A 10,173-nucleotide genomic window follows, 5' to 3' on the forward strand; every position below is an offset into this window, starting at 1 on the left:
AGAGGATCCAAAGGTGCAGGAGGGAAGTTTCGGCAAAGGTCAGGCTGGCCCAGCTCTGTTCACGGCTAAGAGGAAGCCAGGTCGGGTTAGACAATAGGGCCAAATCATCCCTGGCATAACCCCAGTGAAGACGATGGTGTTATGCCAGAGATGAATCTGCGCTAGCTGGTATAAGGATTACGAGGCTACCAGCCCTCATGCTTCAGGGCACCAGCTCAGCAAAGGTCAGGCAGGAATTTCCTCCCCCTATCACTGCAGTAGCAGGTCTGATGCCTTTCTCGGAAGCATGCGGCTTCGGAGACAGGATAGCAGGCAGGATGCCCCTTTGCTCTGCTAACTCCTGTGCTGGCAGCATCCAATTCAGCCCTTCCTGCTGCACGCCCACCCCGACTTGCTGGTCCTTCACCCCAAACAGGCATGATCCCTGTCGCCTCCAGGGTTTTCCTCTTTAGCGCTCCCATTCTCCAGTTTTTTTTCCACTGTGTGAAAAGGAGCCGCGGCGCTGGGGAAACGAAATCTCTTCCAGATGCCGGTTTGGATCCAGTGGCTGCTCGCAGCTGCCAAGGTTGCAAACCATTCATTAACATTACGCTGCAGCTTGCAAACCAACCCTGTTGCCTCCGAGGGGGCTTGGAACGGGGTGGGGGTGGAGGGTGTCTGTCTCCATTCTCTGGGTCTCAGCACATGTGCTGGGCTAGGATTGCTGGAGGAAGCCTCACCTCACTTGTTCTGCTCTTGCTTATTCCCTGACTTGCAGCACTGTAACCCCATTGCCTTCCTGCTTTACACCGCTGGGAGTGAGAGCAGAATCAGCCCCAGGAGCTAGGCCTTGCTTGGTGATATCTGTGCCTGGAAGAAAGACTGGGGTGGGGAGGGGGTAACCCTCATTTTCCTAGCTTTGGCTCCTAAAAGCATTGCTGTAACCACAAAACCCTCCCATCTTCACACACCGTACTGCCAACCTGTGTAACTCACAGCTGCAGGATTTCTAAGCATTTCCGCAGCCTCATCACTCCAAGTACTTCTTAATTCATTACCAACAGATTTACCCGCATAACCCCCTGAGTGTGATTGGGGGAGTGTGATTACCCTCATTCTAAAGTGGGGAAACTGAGGCTCAGAAGGAGTAAACGACTTGCCTAAGATCACCCAGGGAGCCTGTGGAAAAGCTGGGACCAGAAGCCAGCCCTCCTGAGTCTCAGCCCAGGGCTTTCACCACAAGGCCATCTTTTTTTCTCATCAAGGCAAACATTGTGGTTGGGAGTCTTTGAGAGGACGAGTCTATTTTGCAACCACAAGTGAAAACTGGAGCCATGCAAAGTGAAGGTAATGACAACAAGGCAGATCATGGCACAGGGGTCAGGAAAGAAATACACCCCTAACCCCACCAGCTGGAGCACTGCACCATTGTATAGGCACATTACAGACAGGTAGCCTCAGGCAGTAGCCACTGTTGTCCTTGACTGGCCAGTGATGGGATCTGCCATAGCCACCCCCTGTCCTCAGCCAGCCAAACCCTCATAAGACATGTTCAGACATGCCGGGGCCGGAGCCTCTTGTCCCCATTAGCACAGGGGCGGAGGCTGGAACCTGCCAAGGGATCAGATGGATTTGAAAAGAGGAAGGAAAGAAGAAAAGAAAAATAAATAACCCAGCAGCCGCATGACAGAGGCAGTGAAATCAAAGGGCGAGCGGCCCAGGCCTGAACGGAAGCAATTACCCAGCCCGTCAGGGCCCTGCCAAGCCCCGGTGAATCAGCCAGCCAGGAATGTGTTAGCATCAGGGATCTCTGAGCAAGCAGTGGAGGGCATCGGGCTGGCCAGAGGCGCACGCACCCCATGGGCTCCGGGCTCGTGCTGTTAAGGAACCTAGGGTTCAGGCAGGGGAAGGGGCCCGACTCTCCCTTCTCAGATCGGTGAGAGCCAGGGGCAGTCAGGGGGAGGAGCGCCAGGCCTGAGGTCTCGGTGCCAGGGCTGTAGCCTGGACACCGAGGGGCCCCAGGCTGCGTGGGACGGGCTGCAGTCCCCCAGCCCACCCCGCTCTAACTCACTGCTGGGATGGGCGGGGGGGAATCTCTTTATGGTTATTCTCCCAGGGCAGCAGAGCTGGCTCCATGCCCGCCCGCCCTCTATAAAGCAGCACTGGCCAGACCACCCTGCTCCAGCTTCCCTTAAAGAAACACGCCCCCTTGCCAGCCCCGCCAGGTGGGCATGAGGAACCGCAGGGCCTCCGCTCCTCCCAAAGCACCTGCAGCTCCTGCTACCCACCAGCCGGCTTCTGGGGAGGGGGGTTTGGAGCGGAAGGAGCTGGGCTCTGCCCGCGGCGTGGGCGTGCTCCCTGCCTCGACGTCTCAGGGTAGGGCTACGTGGCACTCAAAGTCCCGCGGCTGGCCCGGGCCAGCTGACACCGGCTCACAGGGCTGTACAGTTGCAGGGTAGACGCCCAGGCTCAGGGGTCTCTGAGGCCAGGCACCAGGCCGCGCCTGACCGTCTACACTGCAGGTTTATAGCCCTGCCGCCGAGACAGCTGATCCGGGCCGCGAGACCTGTGGCTGCGTTTTATCGCAGTGTTGATGCACCCTCAGAGCTAACCGGACGGCCCCTTGGTGGGGCTGGATTGCAGGAGGACCAAACAGATCAGGCAATCCACGCCCTGCACCCCAGAGAGTCCCTAAACCCTGTTGCACCCCCCACACGTGACCCAGCTTGGGCCCCACTTTTCCAACAAGCTCCTGCATTTCGGCTCCCACCCAGGGCAGTTGCTGAAGGTTGCTGCAGACCCCATTTCTTCTTCACAGGTCCCTGCTTATCCCAGCCGAGCGCTCCCTCCGCGTTACCTGCAGTGGTGCAGTTAAGGGCGGGTCCCTGGATCGGGGCAAGTTCAGGGTGGATCCGTGGGGCGGACTGGATCTGGGAAGCAGGCTGGGCAGTGAGCCCCCTTTGGTTCTGTGGATCCATCTTTTGCTACCTGCCTTTGGGCCCCAGACCAGTCCTAGGGCTGGAAATGCCTTTAATCCAGGGACAGATGAACCCAGGGCTAAGAAGAGCCCCAGCAGGGAGCTTGGGGGTGGTGTTCAGGCCCACTCGGTTAACATGGGACAGCCCAGCTCCACAGGCTCCCCCCATCCCATCTCTTTGATCCAGGTGCCAGCACCCCAATCTGTGCAGGAATAAAGAATGTGGGAGGCTAGTGCTGCAGGTCCGATCCGAATACACTCCCTGACACAGGAGGTCTCTCCCGGCTGTCCTGCACCCCCAGGTCCCCTCCTCCCCCGTGGCAGTGAGGCAAGGCACAGCCAGGATCTCGCACCCTGGCAGTGAGCTGAGTTTGAGAGTTCTCACCCGAGCACCAGTCCCACCCCCCTGCATATTGGCTAGCAGCAGGGGCGAGCCCCTGGCCCACGCAGGGAGAGGGCACGCCCTCCTGCTCCGGCTGCAGGTTGCACCTGGCAAGTCACGGCAGGTTTTGAAGGACCAGCCAAGGAGTTAAAGTCACGCTGATGACTGGTCTGATACAGGGGCTTTCTCCTGTATGCCGGGCTCCTGTGCGCCTGGGATGGGGTGGGTCTCGTGAGTGACACCCCTGAGCTGGGCAGCTGTTGGGAGGAGAGTTTAGCACCCCGGGCACAGGAGGGCCTGTGATAAACACAAAGAGGATTCATCCTCCAGGCTGCCGGCTGCATACAGACCCTGGGGTTCCCTCTGGTCCCCACACTAATTAACTCAGCCTGTGCCGCTTAAAGTCACCACCCAGCATCTCCTTCTGTCCCGATCTGAGCCCTGCACTCCTGGAAAGGGCTGGCTATCTCTTAACCCAGCAAGGTTCCTGGGGCACCATCACCCTCCCCTTGCAGCACATGGAGGTGACCGATCCTAGCGTCCTGTTTCCCGGCCCGACCCGCTGAGCATTGCTACATCGCATGCTGGGACCTGCCCCGCCACCAGCCTCGCTTCCATATGAAAGATAAGGGTGGCTGCAATCCGCAGGCAAACCGGGTGTGGTGTGTACAGGCTCACCAACGCGGCTCTCGGCAGGAACCCCCAACCCGGAGGAGCTGGCTGCATGGGAGCTCAGAAACCGGGCTGTGCATGGAGTCGACACCTCACCGGGGATCTCAATCTGCCCAGCTAACGTAAACCCCACTGGCTTATTTCAACGCAAAGGTGGGCTCAGCTGGTTTCCATCCCCATCATTGCAGGGCGCCTGGTGGTGCTACTTCCTCCGCTTTCTTCACCCATTTATCTTCCTCCCCCTCCGGCACTTTGCAAAGATTCATCTGAATCTCCCAGCATTATCGCCCCGTTTTGTAGCTGACAGGGCAGCTGCAGGGCTGATTGCTCCCCTGCGCCTCTGCTGGGGAAACTGAGGCATGGAGCGAGGCAGTGATGCCGCACAGTGAATCTGTGGCAGAGCCTGGAAGCCGGATCTCTTGACTCACAGCCCCAGCCTTTGCAAGCACCAGTTTCAGGCCCAGTTTAAATCCCCTTTGACTTTGGAGGCATTTAGGCCCTGATTCCCAAAAGGATCTAGGTTCCTAACTTCCAGTGGGAGTTAGGAACCTAAATACCTTTGAGGATCTGAGCTTAGTGCTTTCCTGGACTTCAGCATGTGGCGGATTGGGGCCTCAGTGAGCAAAGCTCCCCCATCTGCCATGCATGCTCTGTAACTTTAGCTATCTCCCGCTCCAGCCTATTCGGAAGGCGATGTGAATAATACAAACATCTCAGTGGGCCGAGCCCAGTCACCGAAGCAGCCCCAGCTCCGAGGTTTCATTTGCAAGTCGCCTTTTAAGTGTTTTACGCAAGAGGGGGAAAAAACCCCAGTCACAGTCGGTCTGTCTGTTTGTCTGTCTGTCTGTGCTTGTGCTGTCATCCAGGCAAAGCTTTCACAGGCTGGAAGAGATTCCCCCCATTTCACCCCACACACATTTAAATCCTTTCTCCCCCTCCCTTTTCAGTGCCTTGTTTAATCTGTTTAATTGGCTATTAAAAACATTAAATCAACAAAGCGAAAATCCTATTTGAGAAGCTAAGTGATCTGCTCAAGGCCACAAAGGCTGATAAAATGGGACACCCCCCCCCCGCCACCGCATGAGTTGCCCCACTGAGAACACCTGAGACCTGTCTACACTATAGCTTCTATCTTTGGTGGAGAATTATCTACCCTATTCTAGCCAATGCAGCCCAGCCCCGAGAGGGAGCTGGTTGTCAGAGCAGGGATTAGCTCTCCAGTTTTGTAGATCTACATTCAGACCCTCAGAGCACCTTATCTGTAGTAACCGTGCTCTGGACTAATGGCAAGGGTCTCCTCTGGCCCCTCCACTGTGGACTTCACCTAGCATGTTTTGCTCTCCTTACATATGGAGGAACTCCAGGTTTTTTCCCTAATGCAGAATCGTTACTCCGAGGAATAGAATAGTACTGTCAAGATCCGTCATGCAGATCGGAGAGGAGAATTTCACCCTTGAATATACTTCTCAGGTTATAGCCCAAGGACTGATTGAAAGCACATGTTCTTAAAGCAGCTGATTTCCCTAGTATATTGCAGCATAAAAAGCATAAAAATAGACCTCAGGAATTTACCGAGTAACTAGCCCTCTTCTATTCCACAGCAATGTTAATTGGAAGCTGCAATTTGGAAAGAGATTAGTCCACATTAGACACCAATTACTTCTGGCACTTGGAAAACAACAAACGCAAACATTAATCTGAAAACCTGCAGCTACCTTCCAGCGGCTGCTTCTGGGGGGGAGTGAATCAATCTGCCCAGGGAAGCTGACGTAGCGATGCCTGGTTTTAAGGATGGTTGAATAGCCGAAAGCAGCTACTAGTGGTGGGTGGCCAACCCGAGAGGCAGCAAAATCAAAGCCTGGGCACCCAAAAACCGAGCTCCCCTGCTGAGTGCTTAAAAATCCAAACGCCCCAAATTAGCAGCTGCTATTCAATTGTTGGAGGGAGGGTGTGTGTTTTGCCTTAAATCTCTATTTATGCCATAGATTCTTATGCTTCTTTCTGAGCAATTACAGCCCATCTGCCCAAGTGTGCGTATTATTCCATGCCTAAGCCACATTCGGCTTGTTTTTTTAAAAGAAATCCAATAACTCAGCATGGGACCAAAACCATCCTGGTGTCACGTGCCCACGCCGAGGGTTTGGATTTCTTTACAACACTTTTTGTTTAAGATACACACTTACAAAATTTCAGAGTTCGATACAGCTGCTCCCTTTTCTAATGGCTTCTTTGAATGACAGACAGGTCCAGACAAACATCCTCGATCCCAACGTTCAGCTCTAGGTGGGAATTTCGCAAGTAGCCCCAGATCTCAATGATGGAGAGAACTCAAACATCAGATCGGAACAGCCCCATGCGTTGGGAAAGGTCTGAGCTGAATCTGGAGCCGATCAGAAGTTGGGAGCCATCCCGGGGAGCCGCCAAGCCGCGTGCCGGAGTTGTTCTCTGGACCTAAGCCAAAGCTCAAAGCCAGTGGGAGTCTGACCACTGCGCAGATCAGTTACTGACCCCTGCGAGCTTGTCTGCACACAGGGTTTTGTAGCCCTCTGATGACTACATCAGTTTAGAAACAGATCTCGTTAAAGCAGTACCTGGATGCACAGTTATACCAGTATGAAGGTGCGTCTGCTTACTCAGGACCCAGAAATAAGACAAACCCCTAGAAGCACCCTTGTCCTGGTCATTGTAATCACTTAGCACGAAGAGGTGAGTGAAGGATGGGGAAAAGTTTATTTGATTTTTAAACAACTCTTAATATTGTCCTAAATATTCCAGGCAGGAATTCTGCTTCAATCTGCTTTGACTTTTCTCCCAGGGCAGCAATCCCCAGGAGTGTAGGTGAAATCCTAGAACGCTGGGAATGTTTCAGACATGGGCCCAAACCCAAAAGCCTCGATCCAAACCTCGGAAAGGCTCTGTGTCGGACCTCGGCCCCGCCTGGCTGGAAGCTTTACATGGTAAAAGTACGGATTGGAAGTTGGGATCAATTTGCCTCTAGCCCCCCCCCCCCCCCCCCCAAAAATTGAATGTAATAATTCTGTCTTCAGAGGGCTAAAGGCCAGAGTCAATCTGGAGCAGCTTTACTAAAAATCAGTGGGGTTAACTTCAGATTTATTCTGGTGTCACTGAAAGCAGAATCTGGCCCTCTCTCTGATATATCCTGGGTGTGTCAGGGGGTTTCTAAATCAGGAGAAAGACCACTCATGCAATTTACATTTTTACAAAAGCAGCATTCAGGCCACACATTAACACTGTCTCTCAATAAACACTGCATGGAAAGAAGGAATCTTCTGGACAAAACAAGGAAAGCGCCCGCCCCCCCCCCCCATACACACCCTTTAATGGTTCACACCATGCAACGCAACACCTCATGCACCTTCCGACCAGTGAGTCAGCCCCCTCCCCTCCTGCCTGGCCCTGCCATGGGCTTGTGCGGCCCAATCTGGGCGAGCCAGGCGGTTGTGTAACCGAGGTGTCACTGCTCGCACTTCCAGCCCAAGAGTGACATCGCCCTGAATCAGCCGCCCTGGGCGAAGTGGGGCAATCGCGACTTCTCCCGGGCGCCAGGGGACTTCCAAAGAATCGGAGCAGGCAGAAGGGCCCCCTCGCCTTTCCCCGAGTATTTGAAGGCGGGGAAGATCCATTCACCCGGGGCGAGTTTCTCCCACCTACCCCCGGCAGCAGGCTCCTCCACCGAGCCACCCCCACGCGTGACACTTCCCAGCCTCTGCTGGCCGAAATGTGCCTCCTCGCTAATCCCCGCTCCTAGCCAATCCGCAAAGGTCCGCGCTGGTATGAGCGCTCCTCCTGATCCGGAGTCGCACCCAATCCCAGGCGCCGCTAAAACAACCTGCCTGTGAGACAGCGAGGTGCCGACAGGGGTTTATCAAACTTGCCCGGTGCCCTGCAAATCTTTCCCGCGGCCGGTTTTTCCTTCGGGCCCCTCCGCATTCCGCCCCTTTCCAAGCCACGAAAGGGGGCTGTGGCCCCGGCCTCGGCTCTCAGCCCCTCTCTGCCCCACACACGTGTCGGGGGCCCCACGCGAGGCGATCGGCGGCGGATCAACCCGAGATAAGGGCAGGGACAGACACTCGTTCCTCCCCGCTTCCTCCACCCCAGCAAGGGGCGCCGAGTTTCCAGGGGGCCGGCGGGAGGGGTGGGACCCGGCATGTCAATTGCATCTGGAGGAACAAGGCTTAAAAACCCAGGGCAAAGCCTCGCTCTTACCTTCTTTGGCCCGGGAGCTGAGCAGGGCGCTGGGGAGCAGCAGGAGGGCGAAGTAGAAGGGCGCTTGTGCCCATCGGCTTCTCATGTTTCTGGCTTCGGGCCCTCGGGAGAGGTTGGGACGATCCGAGTCTCTCCGGCGGCGGCTGCGGCTGCTGGTTCCTTATCTGCGCCCTCCTGCCATGAGCAACTTAATGGGAGTTTGTGGGAAACTTCAGTCCTGTTCATTCATGCCCTGAGCTGATGTCACCCAAGCCACTCCCTGAGGAATGCCTTAAAGAGACAGCACCAAAATGAGCGAGCAAAGGGGGAGTAATCAGACCTAGCGCGTTTGCAAGGAGCTTTGATCTTTTATCACCTCTCATCTCGGTGCCATCCTGTTCACCCCATGGGGGGGAAATCCTCCTACTGGGCAGCAAAGCTTCAGGTGGGGGCATATGGTAGATACTTGGGAACAGAGCAAGATGAGAAATGCTGTCCATCCCGCCTCCTCCTTAGGGACAAGGACACATTTGGGTGTGAAAGTAGAATGTATTTAAGAGATCTCGCACCCTTTTGCAGCTGGACTCCTGTACACACACAGAAATATCCTCCCTCTCCTCCCACTAGCACCTGACCACACACACACACACAGTTTAGTTCAAAGGAGACAAATAATTGGGAGGAAATGTCCTTGTAATATTTTAATCCTCCAGCAAACTTTCCACACTCCCTTGATGTAATTCACACTGATACACTGAGATATTGACTTTCTTTTCACCTGCTCAGAAATCTTTTTTTTTTTTAATGTCTCATCCTTTCCCCTGCAGCTGGGTACAGTTTTGGTTTTTTGGTTTTTTTAAGTGCCTGGGGCAGAACTTGCACTAGGGGCTGGATTTTCAAACCTGCCCAGTCCAGTACTCAGAATCAGAACCCCGTCTGTAGACGCACTCAGCATGCTGGGGGCAGAGCACTTTTTAAAATCCAGCTCTGGTTCTGGGTGCCAAGCACTTGAAACACCAGCCCCAAGCGCTTCAGAAAAATCACCCTGTATGCTGTTCTGTCAACGCCATGTGTCATGCGAACCCTCCAAAGCAGCCTGAAAATTCCACTGAAATTCTATTTGACCTGGTCATCAGTGTCTCACCCCAGTAAACCGGCAGGAATCACTCCACGGCAGGCAGTGAAGCAATGCCAGAGCAAAGCCTGGGGGCAAGCAGGTCGTGACTTCTCTGGGGAGGATGATTTTTCTGTGATTCTGCTCTTGATGCCAATGGCTCCACAGACACTGGTGGGACTCCACCGACTTCCCTGGAGTGATGGCTGAGGGGGGGCTGGAGGAGACTCAAGACATTGGGCAGACTGGGGCTCCCACTTTGGCTGGCTTCACACAAGGTGCTGGCTACAGTGATGTCAGCTTTAAGCCCAGAATTAGTCGTGCAAAGATCCAGGGGGCTGTTCACATGCTTAACCTTGTTCTTGAGCACTGGGACCAGCAGGTGACATGAGATCAGAATCTGTTCCTTAGCACTAGGAACCATCCTACCAAAACACAACTCGGTGGAATCATTCCCTACTATGTATTTGTGATTTTATATCGAGTTGATGTAGCCCGCAGTCCTGCACTCTGACCAGCTGAGAACAGCCCCCCCAGGGGCCCCTTCCAAACAGCCTTTACAAATGAAAGATTATAGGCGAGCCTTATAAAAAATAATCGAGGGTGGTATTTATGCTGCCACCATAAACCCTAATGAAGAAGGAACTCTCCCATAAAGTCCAGGGAAGGGCCCGAGGTGCTCAATACCATTCCGAGCCGACAAAGCGCTCGTAAAACTCCAGCCTTAACCTCGTGTTTAGTGTATTGGGAAGTGTAATGTGATGGCAACACCATTCCGGGAGGCGTGAATTACAATAACGTCCCATGATCCCTTATCACGGCCTAAGTCAAGCCTCTGAGGGT

This window comes from Eretmochelys imbricata, chromosome 18 (genome assembly GCF_965152235.1).
Source record: "Eretmochelys imbricata isolate rEreImb1 chromosome 18, rEreImb1.hap1, whole genome shotgun sequence".
Classification (NCBI taxonomy): Eukaryota; Metazoa; Chordata; order Testudines; family Cheloniidae; genus Eretmochelys; species Eretmochelys imbricata.